This window comes from Prionailurus viverrinus, chromosome B4 (genome assembly GCF_022837055.1).
Source record: "Prionailurus viverrinus isolate Anna chromosome B4, UM_Priviv_1.0, whole genome shotgun sequence".
Lineage (NCBI taxonomy): Eukaryota > Metazoa > Chordata > Mammalia > Carnivora > Felidae > Prionailurus > Prionailurus viverrinus.
The window spans coordinates 119,701,963-119,726,101 of NC_062567.1; the positions used below are offsets into that span (position 1 = coordinate 119,701,963).

The window sequence follows — 24,139 nt, forward strand, 5'->3', positions numbered from 1 at the left end:
CATCTCTATGGTCTTTAATTCTCTTTCTCCTATTTCCACCATCACTACCTTGGTGCAGGCCTTCATAATCATTTGCTTAGACTAGTACAGTAGCTCACTATTGTTTCGTTGATCTCAGTCTTGGTCCTTTATAACACATTGCACATACACATATGATATATATAACCCTCTTGAAATCCTTTAGTGGCTCCCCATAAGTCCCCTAGTATGGTCTGTGAGGTTCTTTACAGATCTGGTTCCTTTTTATTTTTCCAGCCTGTGAGCTCATTAACTTATTCATTTGTCGACATTTATTGAGAGTTACTCTGGCTTGGCACAATGCTAGGCTACGGAATATGACAATAAATAAGACGGGCTCTGGCCTCAAGGTATTTACAGGGAATGGAGAAACAGCCAAGGGAATACTACTGTAAAACGTACTATGGAGAAGCACTACACTCTTTGATCTCGTTGCTCTAAGTGCGGTTCGGGGACCAGCAGCATGAACATCACCTGGAAGCTTGATAGCAATGCAGAATTTTAGGGCCCTGCCCCAGACCCACTAAGTCCAAATCTGCATTTTAACAAAATGCCAACATGACTGGAGCGCACGCCGGTTTGCAAAGCCTGGTCTGTGTGACCAGTTGAGGCACCTGGTTCAGATCCCCAGGGATAATCATGCCTGGAGGGAGACCTGGAGGAGGAGCCAGTTTGCTAAATGGAGGCAAGGTGAGAAAAGACACAGAGTGGAGGGATTCGCCTATGCTGTGGCACAGAGAGGAAGAGAGAATATACTGTTTGGTGGGAGTCACAGATTTTTCAGTGTTTGGGAAACACAGGTTGCAAATGGGAGCCTTAGCTAACTCAGAGATACCCTTATTCAAGGGAAAAAATGATCAATTTTAGCACCTCCATTTCTTCTTTGAGCCCATCTGGAAACAGTGATTTAGAAGAAATACTTTGATTCAGAAAGACAGCAGGATAGAGGTTACCAGGCCTGGAGGGAGAGGAGAATAGGGAGTTACTGTTTAATGGGTAGGGAGTTTCTGTTTGAAGTGATAAAAAAGTTCTGGAAATGGATAGTGGTGATAGTTGCACAACATTGTGAATATACTTTAATGCCACTGAATGATATACCTACAAATGGTGAAAGTGGTGATTTTTTTTTTCTTCCAAAGTTTTACTTAAACTTAAGTTAGTTAACATACAGTGTAATATTGGTTTCGGGAGGAGAATTTAGTGACTCATCACATACAATACCCAGTGCTCATCACAACAAATGCCCTCCAGAGTACCCATCACCCATCTAGCCCATCCCTCTACCCACCTCCTCTCCATCAACCCTCAGTTTGTTCTCTATAGTTTTTCTTTTATTTACTTAAATCCAAAAGTGGTGATTTTTGTGTTATGTATATTTTACCACAATTTTTTTAAAAATGAGTACTTTGGAGTCAAAGGAGGCTTAATTTCAAGTTCCAGCCTTGCCAGATCCTGGCAAGTCAGGTAACTTCTTGGAAACTCAACATGTTCATGTATAAAATGGGACGGATGATGGTACCTGCCTCATAGACTTGTCATGAGGATTCATTGGAGCAAGACCTGTAAAGCACTGGGAGCTTGTTGGCTTATCTTTGGGCCCATCCTTAGCACAGGGCCTGGGATAGCCAGAACTCTGCAGTGCAGCTAGAATCATTCCTTCATCCCCATTTGACTGAGGAGGTGGTTTTCTACTCTGGCTGCATGTTAGAATCACACGGAGGGAATCCAGGTGATTCCAGTGTGAAGCCAAGGCTGAGAAACTCTGCAATAGAAGTGGGTCACAAACTTGAGTGTGCATCAGCATCACCTGGAGGGTTTGTTAAAACAACTCCTGGTCCCCATCCCCAGAATTTCAAGGTTAGTAGATGGGGACCAGCCTTTCACTTTATCATCTGCCTAGTGGCTCTTTCCTTTTGTTGGCAGAGTTTGTACCATTCCACTCACTATCTGACCTCTTCCAGGTCCATTACTCTACTCCAGCTTTTCTTGAAAACATTTGCCAATAACCTTTCTCATGTCTCAATAGTCCCCAACCTGTCCTGGCTTTAGACACAGTTTACCATGTCTCAAAATTCTCCTCCTCTGAATTCAGAGACATATTCTTTGCATTTTCTTCTTCCCTTCTCCCTCCCCAACTTGGAAGCAGGGATTCCCATGTGACACTCCCATGACCATATTCTTGGGTCCCTATATTTATCCCTTAAAAAGAACACAGTCTTGGAAATGAGACAGACATGGATTCATATCTTATGCTTGGGCAACTCAAACACTGAGCCTCCTTTTCCTTTCTGGTGAGTTATGGGTAAAGATAACAGTACCTCTATAATAATACATTCCTGACACAACACCCAATTATTAGTTATTACAGTGTGTAACCTGGGGTGCCTGGGTGGCTCAGTTGGTTAAGCATCCAACACTTGATTTCAGCTTAAGTCATGATCTCACAGTTTATGAGTTCGAGCCCTGCTTCAGGCTCTATGCTGACAGTGCAGAGCCTGCTTGGGATTCTCTCACTCCCTCTCTCTGCCCCTACCCCCCTCAAAAATAAATAAGCTATAGTGTGTCACTCTTAAGAACATGGCAAAATCGTGACTTGAAGACAACTCCGAGAGTAGTGGAACTAACCCATGGGGGGATACAGTAAGGGCTTTACCAAACCAGGATTTACCAAGGGGCAAGGAATGGTCTTAACCACAGATTTTCCAGAGGACCTGGGAAGACAGGGAGGTGACAGATGGGATTTGACAAAAGGAATGGCCAAGAAATTCTCTGTGACAACATTAAAATGTGAGCCTATGGGCTGGTCCACGCACAGGAAGGATGTTATTAATGGTGCTAGCACGGGCTATGGAATGGTCCCAGAGAAAATCCACAAGGGAATTTTAACCCCATCAATGTGGAATTCAGTCCTTTTGCAAGAAACAAGATGATAAAGAACCTGTTACAATTTGCATCATTTATTATAGTTGTGTGCAAAACATGACCACGGGGTGTTACACAGAGCTCTTGTTACAAGATGAGGGCTCTGAGTGCTGTTTCCCGTCGATGATGTTATTCAGCAGGATGGCTCACATGTTGAAATTTGAAACTCTTTGGGTGAAGAATCCCTCTGCAGGCTGTACCAGATGTTGCTTGTGTAGCTCCCCAAGCACAGAAAGATGAGTTAATCCTTGAATTATTCTGAACTTACATCAAACTCAGAGGCTTTGATCCAATGAGCCATGGCAATAAAAAACAAGGCTATCAGAAGAGTTGTGGGTGGTAGTCCTGTCTCTGAGAAAGGAACAGGGCCACTGGCTGACGGCTGCATTCCAAAAGGCCTCCAGATGCAGAGAGCCATGAGCAGAGGGCCTGACTTAGTGTGATGTTGTGAAAATCCTGCACTTGAAACACATGTAATCATAAACAAAAACTTCCTCACCCTCTAAAGACCCTGCAGAAGTATCACCCCCTCCAACATGCTTCCCCTGGTTCCAGGCTCACTGATCCCACTTACCTTCTTTTATCCTCATCATCCATAACACGTAGCTTGACACTTGGTTATTCTACAAATACACAGTTTTCTCTCCCCAGTTATATGGTAAGCTCCTAAAGGTCCTAAACCAAATATATATATACATATATATATATATATATATGTATATATATATACAAAATAATTATTTTGTATTTTTGTATTTCTGAATGCCTAGCACTCTTAAGAGATACCATCGTCATCTTTTCATCCCTAAATCTGGCACAGCACCTGGCAGGTAGCAGATGCTCAGTAAGTGAGTAAATAGGTACTTATTAAATGAATGGAATTGATTGATAGCTAAGTTGAGTTGGCAATCAATAAGGGAAGATATAACAGGCATTTCTTGTTTTGTTTGCCCAGCACCTCACCCCACCCCCTTTCTTCCAGAAGTTTCCTCTCCCTGATCCCCATCTTTGTGGTTCCCACAGGATCTGCTATGTTGTTTCATGACCCCGTGGAGTTTACCTGACTCCAACTGCTTCAGTGAGTCCTTCCCTAGAATTTTTCAACTTGGAACCATAAAGAATGTTAAGATAGCTTTTTTTTTTTCCCTTTTCCTGATGACCAAAGTTATGAAATGTACTGTTTGTTAGTGAGCTCTTTGCCCCCATGTTTTTCACCACATGAAGAAAGCTGATCATTAGTTTGGATGAAGAATGAAACTAATGAAGAGAGTGAATGGACAGACAGAGACAAGAAGAATAAAAAGGAAACCTGATGGTTTTGAGTTCCTGGTTTCAGTTGTTCCCATGTCTCAGGCACATTCCTGTCTCTGGGTTTCACAGAGATCACATTATCCCTTATAATAACCCCCTCTTTTGCTTAAATGAGTTTGAGTTAGGTCTCTCTGTCACTGGTAACCACATAAGTCCTAACTAATACAGAAGTCCTTGCTTTGTGGTAGACACTCCATAAAAAAGAATGGATGAATACCACCTCATTAGGCCAAATTATGATGTCTTACAAGCAGGCATTTTTCAAAACTTCCCATCCTTATTTGTGGCTTTAATACATATCTCTTCGATACCCCTCCCTCTACCAACCACCCCCAGAGATAGCTCAGTTCTGAATATAGAGGAGGCACATGCTATACATGCCAGCTAGTTTCTGGTGAGTTGCTTCTTCGTTTTTCATTTTCAATGACAATTTAATCCGTGAGTGCATTTGTTGAGAATCTAAGATGTTTGGGGCTGCATTGCCATCTGTGCATGATGGAAGACATTTGTAACAACTTTCTAAAGTGCACAGAGAGTGATGGGTTTTGAACAGCAGCCATGAACTCAACATGAAAGGATGGTCTTCACGAGCAAAGGGAAAGAGTCTTTGAATAGCTCCATGGTAGACAAGATGGTACTAGAAACTTCCTGGTGTCCACATTTTCTGGACTTCAGATTCAGGCACATGGCCCAGGGCATATGAGGGAATTTATGGGAACAATGGGACAGCTTACTTGATGTTGGGTCACCAGCTCAGTAGCTCTGGTCACCATATTTATAGAGCTAATCTTTAGCATCAAACCTTTCTCTAGACAGGCTGGTCTGCTTACTGCCACACAAATGGCCATGTGGGTTTTATCCTTAACACATTTTCTCAGAAAACTCCTGGTGCCAGATACCTCTTCCTGCCTTACTTCCTGTCCTTTCATTCATATCAAACCCATCCCCCAAGTGCCTCTGTCCCATCTCCTCCAGAAATGACTGTTCTATCTAATCTGCCACACGTGACATTTTATTCATCCTAAGAATGGCATGTACCATATAACCTCATATCCACACTCCCCTACTCATGAAAAACATCACTAATTGAAATGGGTGCTCCTTCCCTCTAAGGCTGGTAGGAACATCAGAATTCTCAACATAGAACTTGAGGCAGACGGTACAAGCTCAGTGTGGTTTGTAAGCAGCATGAAATCTAGTTGCTATCTCTGATCCATCCCCTTATATTGTTTTTTTTTCTTTTTTTTTTTTTTCAAAATTTTTTTTTTTCAACGTTTATTTATTTTTGGGACAGAGAGAGACAGAGCATGAACGGGGGAGGGGCAGAGAGAGAGGGAGACACAGAATCGGAAACAGGCTCCAGGCTCTGAGCCATCAGCCCAGAGCCTGACGCGGGGCTCGAACTCACAGACCGCGAGATCATGACCTGGCTGAAGTCGGACGCTTAACCGACTGCGCCACCCAGGCACCCCATCCCCTTATATTATTTGAGGTTTTGGGATGTACCTTTGTAAATTTATATTTTAGTTACTATACAGTGCAATATTGGTTTCAGGAGTAGAATTCAGTAATTCATCATTTACATATAATACCCAGTGCTCATCTCAAGTGCCCTTCTTAATACCCATCACCCATCTAGCCCATCTCCCACCCACCTCCCTCCATCAACCCTCAGTTTGTTCTCTATCACTAAAGTCACTTGTGGTTTGTTTCCCTTTCTTCTCTCTCCCCCCATATGTTCATCTGTTTTGGACGTGCTTGTTTTCTTTCTTGCTCCAATATAGCAGCAAATATTTATTGAACGCTTATATGTGCTGGCATTGTGCTAACCATTTTACGTGTATTTTCTAATTCAGTCCTCAAAACAATCCTGTGAAAGTATTAGTATATAATACCCTCAATCCTGTGAAGATATCTGCATTTTATAGGTGGGGAGTCTAAGTGTTATATTTATTTATTAAATTGGTTTTTTATTTTATTTATTTAGTTTTTATTATTTTATTTTTTAATTTACATCCAAATTAGTATATGTTAAATTGATTTTTAAATAAAAATTGTATATATTTACAGTGTACAACATGATTATTTGATACAAACACACACACACATATAATGAAATGGTTACTGCCTTCAAGCTAATTAACATATCTTTTCCTTTCATGGTTACATTTTGTTGTTGTGAGGAGAGCATCTGAAATCTACTCTGTTAGCAAGTTTATAATATTTGTTACAGTATTATTAAATATAGTCACCATGGTGTACATTAGGTTTCTACACTTCTTCATCTTACATAACTGAAAATTTGTACCATTTGACCAACATCTTATTTCCTCCACCTCCTGTCCCTGGTAACCACCATTCTATTCTTTGCTTCTATATATTCAATTTTTTAATAAGTGACATCATTCAGCTTTTTTCTTTCTGTGTCTGGCTTATTTCACTTAGCATAATGTCTTCTGGGTTCAGCCACGTTGTTGCAAATGTCAACATGTCTTTTTGAAAGGCTGGACAATATTCCATTATATATATCTCACAGTATTTATATATACAAATACATGGCGGTTTCTTTTTAAAAAAATTTTTTTAAGTTTTAAAATTTGTTTATTTTGAGAAGGAGACAGAGAGCATCCCAAGCAGGCTCTGCACTGTCAGTGAGGAGCCTGATGCAGGGCTCGAACTCACCAACTGTGAGATCATGAGCCAAAATCAGAGGCTCAACCGACTGAGCCACCCAGATGCCCTATATGGCAGGCTCTTAGTCCATTCATCTGTTGATGCACACTTAGATTGTTTCCATATCTTGACTCTTAAAGATAATAAGTAACTTGTCCAAATACACGCAGCCAGAATATGGCAGAACCAGAACTTGACTTCCAAACATTTGCTCTTAACCAATGTGGTGTATCATGTTGCTCTTCTTTGTATCATCCAACTAGCGCAGAGCTGTGTGCATGATAAATATTTGTTGAATATAGGGGCACCTGGGTGGCTCAGTCAGTTAACCTTCTTACTCTTGGTGTCGTCTCAGGTCATGATCTTACAATTCATGAGATTGAGCCCCACGTTGGGCTCTGTGCTGCCATCGCAGAGCCTCCTTGGGATTCTCTCTCCGTCTCTCTCTGCCCCTCCCCTGCTTGCTCTTTCTCTCTCTCCCTTAAAATAAACATTAAAAAATAAAAATAAAATAAATATTTGTTGAATATAGGGTTTTTATAAAACAATAAAGTTTTTCACAAGAGACAGAAATTGAATTGAAAATACCAGAAACAAATTCTCTAGCGAGAGTTGGAGCATACTTGAAAGGAGCCTACTTCACTTTCCCAGTATCCTTGGCTAAAGGCAGTGCCCTTCCCCATTCCACAAATACACATGCTTTATGAAAACAGAAATGCTAAAGATCAACTCTGACGGGTGCTCTAGGGAAGAAGCCCCTCTGGGAGCTTGAGAACCTCCCAACGGATCCTCAGGATGGCTCTGCGAACCACCCAGTCACTGGCACCTCCCTGGGGCTCAGTTTCCAAATTTGCAGAATGATTCATTTAGACTCGATCACCACTACCCAAGTGTGTTTCTTGGAATATTGGCCCTACAAGAAATTCAAATAAAAAGTAGTTGTATTTTCAAGTGCTAATGGGAAATTGCATTTCTCCTTGGGAGATACATAATCCATATTAAAGGGTCTGAGTAGTCCAGCAGGAAAGAACCTGCCTATTTAACGTTTACTTGATGGCTATTTAACTTCGCATTGCCTAGTCCCCTTTGGTTTCACATAACTGCTAATATATTTCAGAGCTAATACACTTAGGGAAAAAAAAAGTTAAATATTTTCTAAAGCTCCTTCGTAACATTCTGTAAGTCTCTAAAGTAATATAACTTGACTATAAACTTCCCTCAGTGAATTAAAGATGGAATCACACCGTTTCAAGTTTTTGGGATTTCTTTGTCAGAAACGTTGAAAGGGTGTTTAGATGACCTATCCAGGTTTAGCAGTTCAGGCTGCCCTGTGTGTTTCCTGAAGTGGACAGTAGGGGGCACTAGTGGACTGCAGTAAAGGCCACCCCTCCACAAACCCCAGAAGAAGCGGCCAACTGAAGTAGCAACCAGCCCAATTCCTTTTCCAGCTGAAAGGAAAGCTACTGAGAGCCAACTCCTCTCCCTTTTGAGTCTCTCTCTTTCTCCTTTAGAGGAAATACTGGGATCGAATCAGGATAGATAACATTGTATGTGTGCCCTTTACCTTCAGAGATAGAAATCATATAAGACAACTCTTTTCAACTGCTTTTCATTGATTGTGTTCATTTTGGGGCAGCTACACTTGACAATGGAAGTTATTATTGGACTAAACATAGAGCCTCTGAGTTGAAAAAGGAATTCTTTCCTTCATCAATTCTCTCATCTCAAAAAAAAAAATGTACAGGTGAAGAAAAGAAAAAAACTTTGTTCAGATGTAAGTTCTTTTTTAATTTATATTTTCTCTCTGAACTTCGGGTGTAAGGCTTACACAGGCAAGTGTAAGAGGCTTGGGGGGAAATGGAGATACATAACTTTTTCCCACTTATCGTCATTTTCCTGTGAAGTAGAACAACTCAGGCAAGCCTCCTTTACCTGGGCAAACACAAGAGATTGGGGTGATCTGTTCTAAGATGATATTGTCATTTTTCCTACATCCTCCCTCATTGTTAACTCCCTGCTTCCCACCCCCCATGCTGTCCCTGCAAGAAGTCCCCCTCTTAGGAAAGAAATGTTACATAGACTTAAAAAATGTTTTTTTCATGAAAAAGTGTAAACACAATTCAGGAGTATAGCCTACAGAAAGGAACAGAAGGCAGAAATATTACTTTTCACCAGTAGAAATTCTCTGCCTTCTGGCTTAGAGGAACTTTGAGCTTGAAAGTCCTCAGCATCCCCCTCAAACCCATCCCTTTATTGTGTACTCCAGGGGCCCCGAGACCCCAGGCCATGCAGGGAGGTGTACCAGCTGCCCGATGCCTGTCGTTCCAATGGCCTCCTGCTGGATCCCAGTCCCAACCCTTTAGGAGATAATAGGTGCTCATCTCTGTAGGCAGCAAAGTGCACTAAGCAACGGCCACACGCCACACTGATTGTATCTGTGGTGTGGACTGTCTTGTTTGTGACAACACCATTCTTGCCCAGTGAGAACAGGGGAGAAAATGGCAGCTGAGAGGGGGCTGCTGGGCCAGCAAGCAAAGCCTGGTTTGTCTGATTTCTGACCCATCTCTACTACTCACCTCTGTCAGAAAGTAATGCTGGGAAGAGCTCAGAAGCTCAGTAAGCAGTTTAAGCTCTTTGGAAAATTCCTAGTGCTTTGAATTCCAGGAAGTACTGAATCATAAAGTCACAAAAGAGGAAAGGATTCATGAGAAAAGGATGAAATGAATATGTATTGAATGCCTCCCATATTATTGGATGTATTTTTCAACTTCATAGAGGTAGGCATCCTGTGATCCTCTCTGTGGAGGGGGGGAAAAGAGGATCCCAGAGGTGGAGGAGGTGGGCCCAAATCACCGGGTTTATAAGCTAGGATTTGAACTCAGGTCTGTTTTCACTGCTCAGAACCATTATACCTTTACTCTTTGTGCTCACCTCCTGTTTTCTACCAGGGTGATGCTCAGACCATATCCTCTATGTGTGATTTTTTTCCTACACTCTTTTCAAATCTGCACAGATAACAGTATTCTGCAACCACATTTGTGTCTGCCTTTCACAATCAGCGTGAGCAAGTTCTTCCTAGCATCTAACTTACATACCCCCCAAATGCAGTGAGAGCTACTGGCCCTGCCCTCAGGGAACATGGAAGAAAGATGGCTACAGCATTCCAGTTAGCAGCAGCTTCCCAGTCCTGCTTCCAAACTGCTTCTGTTAAAAGAATCTGCAATTCAAAACACATGCCCTGTCATGAAGCCTCACCCTGTCCCAGATGCTTGACTCCTGTTTGGTCCCTCTTATTTTTTTATTAAAAAAAATTTTTTTTTTTGTAGTTTATTTTCTGAGCGAGAGAGAGAGAGAGAGCAGGAGAGGGGCAGAGAGAGAGACAGAGAGAATCCTGAGCAGGCTCCACACTGCCAGTGCAGAGCACGATGTGGGGCTCAAATCCATGAACCGTGAGATCATGACCCGAGCTGAAATCAAGAGTCAGATGCTTTACCTACTGAGCCGCCCAGGTGCTCCTCTTTGGTCCCTTTTAGAGTGAGCCTGAGGGGCACCTGGGTGGCTCAGTTAAGTGTCTGACTTTGAGCTCAGGTCATGATCTCATGGTCCATGAATTCAAGTCCCGCATCGGGCTCTGTGCTGACAGCTCAGAGCCTGGAGTCTGCTTTGGATTCTGTGTCTCCCTCTCTCTCTGCCCCTCCCCCACTCGCATTCTGTTTCTCTCTCTCTCTCAAAAACAAAATAAAAACATACAGTGAGCCTGAAACATCACTCAGAATCAGGCCCCAGATCGCAACAAGGCGGATCAAGGCTTTTCCCGTACTCCCACTGCTGTGCTGAGGCCCTGGGCAGATCCCTTTTTTTTTCAAAGCATGTTCTAGGGCTAGAATTTTTTGTGATCACATACAAAGGCTTACTTGCATCCAAGCTGTGAGGGACCAGAAAGCAAAGTTTCTTACACTGGGAATTTGGGTACTTTATTCTTTACAAATAAAAAAAATCTAGCCTGGGAATCCCTTTGCAAAAATTAGGACATGATAGGAATGCATAGCAGTACAACAACTTGCACTTAAGGTTTGTGGGAAAGGAAGGGAATTTGTAGGTAAGAGACCTGGGTGTGAATCTTATCACAGCCCCTTAGTAGCTGTGTGATCTTTGCATGTTAGCAAACCTCTCTAAACTTCCATTTTATTCTCTATGGAATGCAAGTAATAATACAGAACTCATAGGGATGTTGGAAAGATTCCTGTAAAGTGCTTTATAAAAATTTTAAAGATAGGGGCGCCTGGGTGGCGCAGTCGGTTAAGCATCCGACTTCAGCCAGGTCATGATCTCGCGGTCCGGGAGTTCGAGCCCCGCGTCGGGCTCTGGGCTGATGGCTCAGAGCCTGGAGCCTGTTTCCGATTCTGTGTCTCCCTCTCTCTCTGCCCCTCCCCCGTTCATGCTCTGTCTCTCTCTGTCCCAAAAATAAATAAAAAACGTTGAAAAAAAATTTTTTTAAGATATTATTAGCACTGTTGCCATTGCTGCAGCACTAAAAAAACAAGCCTACCTCTGATTCAAGGGAAGAATAACTTTCAACCTTGCTACCTTGGGGCACACCTTTGTTCCAGATGTAGATTACCTTCCAGGCTTCCCAGATTTCATGTCTCATGTGTGTTAGCTCATTCTTACCTGGAAGGCAGATGGTATCTTTAGCATCCTCGTTTTACAGCTGGGGCAAAGAAGTGAAGCAAATTACCCATGGCTGTGAGCTAATAAGTGATAGAACCTAGGCAATCTCATTCCAGAATCCAGCTCCTAAGCACTATGTCATTTAAGATGCATTTTGGATATGAGTAGCAGAAACCCAAAACAACAGCGGCTTAAAATAGAAGTTTATTTCTCTCTTCTGTAATAAAAGTCCAGAGGTTGACGGTTCAAGACCAGATTAGAATCTTGGCTCCACGCAGTGCTCAGGGCTCCAGGCCCCTTCTCTCTTCTAGTACTCCTGATGTCTGGGAATAATGTCTTGTTCCCAACATCCAAAATAGATGCTAGAGTTTCAGCCACTACATACACATTCCAAGCATCAGAATGGAGGACGGGATAGGATAGAGAAGGGATAAAACACATGCCAGTTATGTATTGCAGACTGTTCCTGGTTGCGGCCATACGACATTTCTGTTTACTTCCCATTGATCATAGTAGCAAGGGGGTTGGAAAATGTAGTCATTATTCTGGATGGCTTTGTGGCCAGTTAAAAACTGGAGGATTTTATAGTTTGTGGGTTCCAGCCCTGCATTGGGCTCTGTGCAGACAGCTCAGAGTCTGGAGCCTGCTTCAGATTCTGTGCCTCCTTCTCTCTGCCCCTTCCCCACCCACACTCTGTGTCTCTCTTTCAAAAAAAATAAAAAACATTAAATTTAAAAAAAACTGGAAGATTTTATTACGGAAAGGGGAGAGGTAGTCAGAGGTTATGTGGATGTATGGAGGAAGGGGAGGAGATAAAGCTGGAGAGAGGACAGGGACTGGGTGAGGAGGATTTACCAAGAGCCTACAGTTCACCACTCTAATCGCTGTGTTATTCTCCAATTTGAACAGGTGACAAGGGAAGGCAGGGCTGTCCCCTGAAAACCACCAGTTATGGCCACCGAATGGCCCTCTGAAGCCCCATAAGAGGCATTCCTAGAATACAATGCAAGTGTCCGCCTTGGTGGTAGACTTGAGGCTGCTTTCTGTCTGAGACCCATTAGCTCATTAGGTTAAAATGGGGGTGGGTGGCTTTTGATTCATGTCTTCAGCAAGTCCAGAAAGAGGAGGTGGGGTAAGAGGACACTGGGACAGAACATAGGCCGAGTAGCCCTTGGCTGGCTTCTCTAAACCTCCAGAGAGATCCTGGATACCACACACTGGAAAGTAACTTTGTTTCCAAAATATTTCCCATATGCTATTTCTCTTGGAATGCACAATAAGATTGTGGTAGGGGTTGCTTTGCTCCCTATTTTACCAATGAAGAAAAGGAAGTCAGAATCCCCCTGTGATATTCAGCAGGATGAGGTCTTAGAATCTGTCTTTTCACAAGAGTGCCAGGTAATTCTTATGTTCAAATAACTTTGAGAAACACGACACTCAGGGTGCTGAGTGATATGAAAGGGTCACATCTAGAGTGGCAGATGAACCAGGAAACCATAGACTCCATGATGATGTTGAGTTATGTCTTTCATCATCACTGCTGTATCTCTACCAGCACATTGTAGGTACTCAGTAAATACTTGATGAAAGAATGAATGGAGACGAGTTTAGGGATCCAGCCTTTCTTGGATACCATTTCCTTTAGTGCCATGGAATAATCCTAGAATGAGCTCACATTTTTCATGCTTAGTGCTGACAAGGTAGGAGACAAATGCTATTAAAACCTCCATTTTAGAGATAGAAACTGAAGTTGAATGACTTTCCCAAGGTTACATAGATAGCAAGCAATAGAACCAGGATTCAAACTCAGGCTCTCAAATATCATACTTTCTTGTTTCTCTAATAGAGAATAACTATTCCATGTCAGTAGATTTATCACAGCTCAAATCATTCCCCATGAAACAGAAAAAGTCTGTTCTATAGATATATAACAGTTAACCTAATACACAGATGTGAGTCTTGTCATTTGACACCAGTGTTATAGAAGAGTTCTACTCTGCTTCATATACTCCTTGCTAACATTGAAGTGCCAAACTACATTGGCGGAGAGGAACGTATATTGACCTCCAATGTTTACTTTGCTTGTGAGCACACATCTGTTTTTGTTAATGGGGATAAGGGCAATCAGAACAAACTCTCAGAAGCAGACATTCTTGACATGGAATTCACTCCCAGTCCGCGAAGTTTTATCATCCTTCAGGCTTGAGAGCAGGTTGTCAGTTTAGACAGTGGCCTGTTGAACCTAGAAGCTTCTGGACTCTTCAGTTCTTTGAAAAGAGGCATTGTTTTTCCAGGGCCTTTAGCTGAAGTTGAATTGTAAGGAGATGCGAGATTTTGTGTTGGAATAATTACATCCAAAAAAACTCCAGGTAGACTTAGAGGAGTAAAACAACTTGCGGGGGCGCCGGTGGGGGGGGGGGGCATCTAACAGCTCTTCTGTTTTCCAGCAACAAATTCTAAGTACAAAATCTGACCCCTTTCCCAATTTGCCTTCGCAGGGGCCTCCCATTCCTCTACTTTTTTATCCACTGCCCCAGCTGTAGAATGTGTGGGTGAGGGGAGGTTGACCACATTGGAAATGGTTTCCATTTCCTTCCTTTGCTGACATTCTTTTATAGAGACACAACACACAGATTGCAAAGGCAAATGTTGCCTCATAACATGTTTGGCATCAGTGGCCTTTGTGTGCTTTCTTGCAAGTTCTTCATTTGTCTTAGATGCAGGCAATGTCCTTGCACCCACTGACCACCATATCATGGGAGCACATAGCCCAGTGGGTGCTCGGTTAGTGGGTTTCACGAAGACTGCTTTGTGACTCAGCTGCCTTACCTTAAAAGAAGTTGTTGACAGGACTACATGCTCCTTGGAGGCAAATGACTGTGACTGGGTTTGGGGATCCACCCCACCAACCCAAAGGATGAGAACAGTTGTCAATTCATTGACTGTTAGAAGATATGTCCCATGACATCTGGTGGAAATGGGAGGTGTGGATACAGAGGGCCTTGAAAGTAAATCTATCCATGAAGTTCATAGTCTGTTCATAGTCTGACTTTGTATTGCTTTTATAACTCACTAAAAATGTGATTTCCTTGATTACAGAAGAAATGTGATGGCTTATGGTTCAATACTCTAAATGTAATTTCATAGACTTTGGACATTTATATTATGCTTCTAACACTTACATTGTTCATCTTTTGAGATGTCTGCTCATTCCATTGGGAAAAGCTTTATGTAATATGTACATATAGCCTCGTGTCATCCCAGACACCTCCCTTCACTTCCTACTCCCCACATGCCACACATAAGCTTTCTCAAGTTATAACTCTGCCAAATAAAAGGAACTGGAGATCTGCATCCTGCTTTTCCGTGGTGCTAACAGAATGTGATACTGGGCAGGCAACAGGTGGTTAAAGATTTGAGCAGAAGGGCACTTGCATCCACTCTAATGCCTCTGAGATAGTTGGACCTGAATACGGTATGTGTAAGTGTGAAAACTGGACACGACCTTCAAGGCTGTGGGAACCCAGATGGCCTCACCCCTTCATAAAGTTTCCCCTGCACCTAGCTTGGAGGGAGATAAGGCACCAGCACAGAGCCTCACCACCTTTATGATGCCTAGCCATGGCTTGAAGTTCCCTACCATCTAAGCAAAGGAAAAGAAACTGGGGAAAATGCCTGGCATTGAGCTTCCTCCCAATTTTGTCCTGTGTGGCACTGAAGTTGGATTTTATTTAAGATAGAAAAATAAAGATATCTTATCAGCTACACTCTGAGTACTGTGTAAGAATTATTGACGTTTAATGTATGTAAGACAAAGTGAACCTCAATCTGCAAAGAAATTCAAATGAGATTTTTCTCCCATTAGATTAGCAAAGATGCTTTTATTGATTTTTATTTATTTATTTTTCAAGGTTTATTTACTTTGAGAAAGAGAGACAGAGAGAGTGAGCAGGGGAGGGGCAGAGAGAGGGAGAGAAGGAATCCTAAGCAGGCTCCATACTGCACAGAGCCTGATGCAGGACTCGATCTCATGAGCCATGAGATCATGACCTGAGCTAAAATCAAGAGTTGGATGCTTAACCAACTAATCCACTCAGGCGGCTCACAAAGATGCTTTTAAAAGTCCACACTTAGATGCTGAATGAGGGTGAAGAGCAATGGGTGTGCTTATGTACTTTCATTGGACTTATAAATTAGTATAGTCCTTTGGCTCTTAATTGGGTCTTTATTAAGAGGCCCAAATTTTGACAGCAATTCTTCCACCAATCTACCATAATGAAATAATCAGTAACTTGGGTAAACTTTATACACAAAGATGTTCATGGTAGTTTTATTTTTAGTTATCATGAAGGTGATATGATGCATTAGGTAACAATGTGACACTGATGATAAGAAAATGGTTAAACATTATGGCACATCTGTAAGATTTCATACTGAGGTAGTCATTAAGACTTTTAAAAAGATATCATGGCTCCTTCCCAGATGAAATTAGATATAGACGTGTACAAGTCAGTCCTTGTTGTATAACACATCACCTCAAAATTTGGTGGCTTAAGATGTTCTCAAAATCTGGGAATTGGGTGGATGGATGGTTTCTCTGGTCTAGGCTGGTTGGAGCTTGATGGCTGAGAATGGCCTCACTTACATATCTGGGATTGCTAAAACAGCTGGAACAGCATGCCCTCTCTCTCCATGTGATCTGCCATCCTCTGCATCAACCTTGGATTGTTCTCAAAGCATTAAGACAAGCACCTCGGTGGCTCAGTTGGTTAAGTGTCCCAACTCCTGGTCTTGGCTCAGGTCGTGAGATCAAGTTGTGAGATCGAGTTTGTTCTGCACTGACAGCACAGAGCCTGCCTCGGATTCTCTATCTCTCTCTCTGCTCCTCTCCCACTCTTTCTCTCTCAAAATAAATAAACTAAAAAAAAAAAAAAAAAAAAGCATTAAGAGAGATCAAGCCTCAATGCACCAGCATATTTTAAGCCTCTGCTTAGATTTGTTACTGTCCCATTGGCCAAAGTAGGTTACATGGGCAAGCTGAGTTGAGGGATAGAGAAGTAGACTCAACCTCCTGATTGGAAGATCTGCAAAATATCGTGTCCATTTAAAAAATATGCCATGCCACATGACTTGATTTGGATAATAAAATGTGAAAATTTTGGGGGAAGAAGCTGTAAGAGCCAATGCATTCTTTCCTGTATTCTCCTTTCCTTCTTACACAATAGCCAGATACACTTGAGACGGTAGCTGATCCACTTGCCTTGGTTCCAGAATGATCAAGATGAGCAGAATTTTCATGCCAAATTGCACTGGACATATGGCTTGACTAAGAAATAAACTTTTGTGGTTTGACACTATGCAACAAAATTACCTTTTTTTGTTATTGTTACAAAACCTAGCCTAGCCAAACTAATACAATAATTGTACAGGAATTAAAGTGATATATATATATATATATATATGTGTGTGTGTGTGTGTGTGTGTATATATATATATATAAATTTTTAATGTTTATTTATTTTTGTGAGAGAGAGAACAGAGCATGAGCAGGGGAGGGGCAGAGAGAGAGGGAGACACAGAATCCAAAGCAGGCTCCAGGCTCTGAGCTGTCAGCACAGAGCCCCCTGTGGGGCTGGAACTCACGAACCATGAGTCAGGTCCTGACGTGAAGTCGGATGCTCAACTGACTGAGCCACTCAGGTGCCCCTAACGTGATATTTCAAAAGAATGATTTGGGGGCACCTGGGTGACTCAGTCTGTTAAGCATCTGACTTTGGCTTATGTCATAATCGCACAGTTCATGAGTTCAAGCCCCTCCCCTGCTCTCTCTCTCTCTCTGAAAAATAAATACACATTAAAAAAAATTTAATGAAAAAATAAAAGAATGATTTTTAATGTAGGAAGAGGTTCATTATAAAATTCTGTATCAACCAGCAGCCTATAAAGCAGGTATATACTTGTATATGTTGTATAATCCTAAATTTGTGAAAACAAGTAAATGCATAGACACATTGCCTGGAAGGAAATACATCAAAGTGTTAACAGTGGGATTATAGGCAATTTTTATTTTATTCTTTCCTGTGTTTCCCAATTTATTTATCATTAGTGTATCTTATCATGATAGACAAAATTATTTTTTTTCAATCACTTGTCACCTTTCCCTCTCCATCATCAGGTCATTTACTGTGCCTCCCACGAGAAGATTTTAGGTCCCTACCTCATTGGATTTGGATTTAGCCATGTGATGTGCTTTGGCCAATTAAATGTGAGTAAACTTGGCATTCACCATGTTGGAGCAGAAGGTTTAAGATTCATCTTGAGGTTTGGCCAGTTCTCTTGCTCTTTCCCAGATATGTCCCATGTAGGGACTGCTCTTTTGGCCTGGGTCCTGAAGTGAGAAGACAGCAGAGCCTAGGGTGTGAGGTAATAAAAATATGTATATATGGATCCCTGCTCCTGGTTCTTGCAAAGAGCACCTAAAATCTTATAATTCCCTAAGTGATTGAAGCATTGGCAGCACCTTTTGTTTCAATATTTGGTCTTTGATCCCCATTCCTGACATTGAGCTCCTAAATACCTTGGAATTTCCTAGGTGATAGCAGTGTCTTTGTTCTATGAGGTGACTCTTGGTGGGGGGCTGGTCACCAGAAAGACCGAGCCATGGTTAGAAGCTTGGAAGAGGGGAGAAGGGCTAGAAATGAGTTAATGATTGATCATACCCAGATGATGAGGCCTCCATAAAAAATCTCAAAAGTATGGGGGTACAGAGAGCTTCTGGATCAGAGAACACTTGGGGCACTGGGAGAGTGGCATGCTCAGAGAGAGCATGGAGGTTCTGTGCTCCTCCCCATGCCCTTATCCATTCATCTGCATCCTTCATCACATCCTTTTATAATAAACTGATAAACAGGAAGGACACTGTTTCCTGAGTTCTGTGAACCACTCTAGCAAATCAATTCTGAGGAGCGGGTGGTGGGAACCTCTGACCTATACCTGATCGGTCAGGAGCCCAGGTGAGAACTTGGACTTGTACTGATATCTGTGGCGGTGGCAGTAGAAGTGGTCTTGTGGGACCGAGCCTTCACCTGTGGGATCTGATGCTGTCTCTAGGACGATAGTGTCAGAATTGAGTTGCATTGTAGGACGCCCAGCTGGTGCCACAGAATTGCTTGGTGCAGGAAGCCCCCCCCCCCCCCCCCCCACATCTGGTAGCAGAAGCGAGTGTGGTGGTGAGGATAAAGGGAGACACACAGCAGGAAGGGCGAGTTTTTCCTACTCACATAGCCTGGTGAAAATCTTAGCCAATCTCAGCCTCCAGACAGCACGAAGAAGAAATAAACCATTGTCTTGTCAGTTGCTGAGATTTGGGGGGTTTGTTAACACAGCAAACCTAGAAAAATTCCTTCTTTACTTTAAAAGACATACTTAAAAATATGGCCATCAGTTACTCGTAAGTCACCAAATTCCAAGTCTGACCTGTACACCATACTGCTTTCTTCTTTATCCCATGCCATTCTCTCTTTTGCCTCCCCTTTCAGTTACAAGGTAGACTTCTACAAAGACACGTTGTCCTGAAACAAAAAGATCCAAATCTGCCCCAGTCCTCTTATAAAGGCACATTCCCATTTGCTGGGGATGTACGAGGGTTGCCACACTTTTGAGCCCAAGGACAGGTGAGAAAGTAGCTCATCTTTTCTTTAGTAATATTTTAGCTCTGGCAGAGAGTATGGCATGATTCAGAAAGTCACCAACCAGCACAGAATTTTTGTCATTCCATATTAAAATAGGAGTGTTTCATCCAAAACCTGACTGGGGGTATTCATAAACCACATGTAGAGGGGTTGATCATTTACACACAATATACTCATTTCTTCAAAGAAAATGTGGTTTTCTTATTTTTCTAGAAAACTACCTAAGCTGCGTTATGAGCCCCATCCTGCTGAGTAATAAGGAAACTTAGATTTAAGTACCTCAGTGTCTGTTCCCTGTCTTTTCCTCCAGAATGCTTATTAAGTACACAGATTTGCTTATTGTATGGCTGTGGTGGTGAGCAGGTGGGAACTCAGATCCCCGCTATTCCTTGGATCTTCACTGTCTTTGAAGAAATTATTTCCTGGTATACCTGGTTATGCCTTGCTTTGCTGCTACCTTCTGTGGACATCTGGGGCTAGAATACTCCAGGTCTGCTGTTTCTCGCCTCAGTCAGGGCCTGGAGTCCTGGTTAACTTGCCTCATCTCAGTTTTCTGGGGTTGCCTATTTTTTTGAAGTGTAGACGGGATTTCCATTTGAGTTCCAGCTCAGGTGATCTGCCCTACAGGCCCCACTTTGGTAACTCTCCACTGAGTTTGCCAGCAACACCATCAACTACCTTCTGTGTCCTTCACTGGGTCCTTAAAGGACTCCTGGGTAATCTGCATGCTAGATGGGAGCTGAAGTTGCCTCACCTCATGTGGCAGCCCAGGCTGGTAGAGGGGGGCACTCTGTTTCATTCCAATTGCTACCCTTGTGCAGAAGAGAAAAGATACGAGCTAGACTTCCTGCCCTTGGCCTTGGGTGAAGGTCATGAAAGGAAGTGGGCCACAGCCCAAAAATTGGAAATGAGGGCTCTGTGGGCTCCTCAAACCGGAACAAGATTCTCTCCTGCTTCTCTGAGAGCCATGCTTGGGCCATGTTTGGGAGCATATTTCCCATCTGTTTTTCATTTCCCCAGCATAGAATGTGGGAGGCCAGGATCACACAACATTCCCTTCTCATTCCCCAGATGCCTCTGAACTCTCTTCCTTGGATTTTTTGTTCCAATCCATGCTGAATTACTTGACTGGCTCCCAGCACACACCATGCTCTTTTATCCTTCTGAGCCTATGCCTGTGCTGTTTTCTCTGCCCAGATTGCCCCTCTAACACTCATTTCTCTTGAAAACTTCTACTTCTCCCCTAAGACACTGCCCAGGATTCTTCCTCCAACATGCTCACTTCCCTCTTGGCAGTTTGTACCACGAACTTCACTAAAGAGATATTTTGGTGTCTGTCTTCATCATGAGAGCTTAAGGCACTGAGGCTCAGGGATCCCAGTTGGGACATCTTTGTTGTCCTGATGGCTGGCACAGAAAACGTGTTCAATGAATGTTGGTTTAAAAAATTAAATCTTGGTAAAGGGTGAAAAGTATATCTTTCAGCATGTGAATCTGCAATTATCTCAAGGTAAAAAGATTTGGTTAAAAACACCTTAATGAGAAAAACCAATTATTCTTTAAATCTCCCTGGCTACCCACTGGGAGAGGACCAGAGTTTAAAAATCCAAGGTCTTTATGAAGTTGTCATTTCCAAATGGGGGATGGATAGCTCAAGCTCTTAGTAGTCAGGTGTCCTGTACCCCACTTGCCCTCAGAACAATCAAGCCCTGAATGGCTTTGAGGGAAGGTGAGACACCGGCCAGCACATACAAATTATAACAATTATAAAAAGGAGCTCTCTCAGGCAGAGGAATTGGGAAAAATCGACTCCTTTTGGCTTCCTTCCTCCAGGAAGCTAAGAGAGGTGTATAAACAAGCTAAGAGAGGTGTATAAACCCAAGTTAAGTATCCCCTTCCTGCTCCAGCCCTGCACTTGTGTGTAAAGCCTAAACTGAACACAGCAGCCCCAGCCTGAATATTTCCCTAGGTTTGCCATCTTACTTCAAAGGGCCAATGGCTGTGTTTCCAGGCACTTGGACTGCTTGCTCGTGTTGAAACATTAGTTGTGGGTATAAATACATTGTGGGTAATATAGATATATATATGTTCTGTTAACTTTCTTAGATGAATCAGTGTGAGTAAAAAGTGGGTTGTTTATTCTCCACAAAAATTAGTACATTAGTTCCCCTTTAGTGAATATCTCCTCCTTTTGGGTTTGTTCCTAGTGCGAGTTCTTATCAGATACAGTCATCTGTGGGGGCTTTTTTCCCTGAGGAGTGAAAGTGAGGGTCTAGAAGCCAGCGTGGGCCCCCTTAATGAGTGGCCCTCCAGGAATTTACTAATATAGGCAGAAGTATGCATTTTATACAGTATGCAGATTATAATCTGCCACCTAGAGTTGCAATGCTGTGACAGTCTGTCAAAGTCCCTTCTTTCCTCAAGTGTCTTGAAGGGTATTGCATCCTTACTGCCTTTGAGTTCTTTTCCATGAGACTGTGAACTACTTGTGCAGAGGGACCTTGAGTTCTTCACATCTGCATGCTGGCTAATTTCCTGGGGTCTGATGCTGTCATGCCAAGGTGGCAGACACACACCTTACTAGTGATGTGCAGCAAGAAGTGAAGTACGGTTTATTGGAGAAGCTTCCACCTTAGAGGCCGCAGAACCCTGGGCTGCCATCATCCAACAGAGAGATGTGTGCTTGACTGACCAGGGCTGAATGTCCCCCTGGGAAATGGCTCCAGGGAAAGGACCTTGCCTTGTACTGCTCTATGGATTTATAGGAAAAGGATGGCAGAGAACATATGGTCTATGTTTTTTGTAAAATTTCTTTCAATGTTTATTCATTTTTGAGAGACAGAGAGAAACAGAGCATAAGCATGGGAAGGGCAAAGAGAGAGGAGACACAGAATATGAAGTAGGCTCCAGACTCTGAGCTGTCCGCACAGAGCCTGACATGGGGCTCAAACTCGCAAACCATGAGATCATGATCTGAGCCGAAGTTGGATGGTTGACTGACTGAGCCACCCAGGTGCTACCATATGGTATATGTGGGACAGAGCCTCCAGAGATTACCCTCTGGCATCAGCCTGTTCTTCCCTCAAGCTAACACAGACCTGCTAAACCAGCCTCTTGCTAAACTACCAATAGGATGGTTGAGATTTGTCTCTCCTCTGGCACCACATAGGTAATTTGGAATACAGTAAGCATTGGATTAATAGGACTGCTATTGTTAGGAGCATGTTCATGTTTATTTCATTTAAATTTGTTCTCCTTCCACACACTAGTTGTAGTAAGGCCCCTTAGAGGTCAATGAGCTGGGCGGGATCTTGGGGAATTTTCCATGCCTGCCCTCTTAATAGGGAAGGGGGTGGGAAGATTGACTAGAGAGGGTTCTTTTTGCACCTACATCCCCAGGATGGAAACCAAGCAAACTTCTCTTTCATGCTGGGTAGAAGACAACCTCTGGAGAGGCAAAGGAGCAGAGGAAGCAGGTGAGCAGGTGGGCACAGCTTTCTTCTCTGCAGCATAGCTTGGGCAGAGTAGCCCCCAATGTGCCCAGAAAAACCTTATGACTATTCTCGGAGAGATCTCGTTAGGTATGGTAATCATGTTGTCTCAGCCAAAACATCAGGGCATTTGACAGCCATATAACTGCCGAGGGCTCTTTTGGAGATAAATGTTTGAAATCAGGCCTGTCCCAAGGGAAAGACAATCCAGGATCTATCAGAAAGATGGGTTTCTTATGAGCCAGTAAGGCCCCAGAATCCCTGGTGGTTCTAGATCTACTGCTCTGGGCTCAGGGATGATGACGGGGGTTGCACCTTATGGGGTCAGAGATGTCAGGGCTCAGGTAGTGTGAAGGATCCTCACCACAAGGGGGCTGGCAACTACCTTCCCTGGGAGGAAGAAGCTGCATTTCCTTCCATGAGCAGTAGGATGAACTGCAGATTTAGAAGGCAGAGGATGTGGTTCTGAGCATTGGGCAGCCCTTTCTTTTTCTCCCCCTCAAACTGAAGAGACTTCCAGGGTGGGATGAATCTGCAACTTGCCAGTGATGGCTGGTCCCATGAGTTTGCTGTGTCAAGAATGAGGAAACTTACCCTTCTCTGCTGAAGGCCAATGTAGCTCATCTATTACTGCTGCTGCTGCTGCTACTACTACTGCCGGTTATTAACCAGAAGTTTGCAAAAGTTGTACAAAGGTTTTTTTCACTTAAGCCTCAACAATAACCCTATGAGGTAAGTTCTATTGGAATTTAGGAATCTGAAGTGAGGCCACATAAACTGTTCACGATAAAACAGCTTGGAATGGTATAGTCTGGATCAGAACACAGTTCAGTAGGACTCTAGCTTCACTATTGCTTTGTTATGCATGTGTCTCAGATGTCCTAACAACAAGTAATCTCTGCAGCCAAGATATCTTCCTTCAGAAAGTGCCATGTGGCAGCAATTTTGTTTATCCTTTTCACCACTGCAGTCCCAATGCCTCGGCCGGTGCTTGGCCCATCATCAGCACTAGATATGTATTTGTGGAATGAAAACAGGGATGTGTATGTAGCAGCAAGACAGAAGTTTGTACAGAGCCTCAATCCTAAAGTAAGCTATGAATCATATTCCTATACTAGGTTAAGGGAAGGAAGCCATGGGCCATCAGGCTATTTGTGCCTTCAGTATTACAATTCAAAATGAGAATTGTTTTATGATCAAAATGAATTATCCTGACATTCTTTCACATCTTATCAGACTCTTCTTTATTCAAAATGTTGTTGGTACTATTACTTAATAAACTGGAACAAGCAATAAATTCCACTGGTCTACAGAGACTGCGGTTGGGTTCCCAGTACCAAAATGATTTTGATTATTGAATTG

At 42.8% G+C, this 24,139-nt stretch overlaps 1 protein-coding gene across 2 annotated transcripts in view; it reads left to right on the forward strand.

Annotated features, from left to right (window-relative positions):
* Positions 1 to 24,139, forward strand: part of DRAM1 (DNA damage regulated autophagy modulator 1) — an 84,880-nt gene that overhangs the window by 45,746 nt on the left and 14,995 nt on the right. The window contains exon 6 of one of the 2 annotated variants that reach the window (XR_007154054.1): positions 17,771 to 17,860. The gene's annotated coding sequence lies outside the window, so the exon portion shown is untranslated. Of the gene's footprint in view, positions 1 to 17,770; positions 17,884 to 24,139 lie in introns of those variants that run through there. The other variant, XR_007154053.1, reaches the window with a different exon arrangement.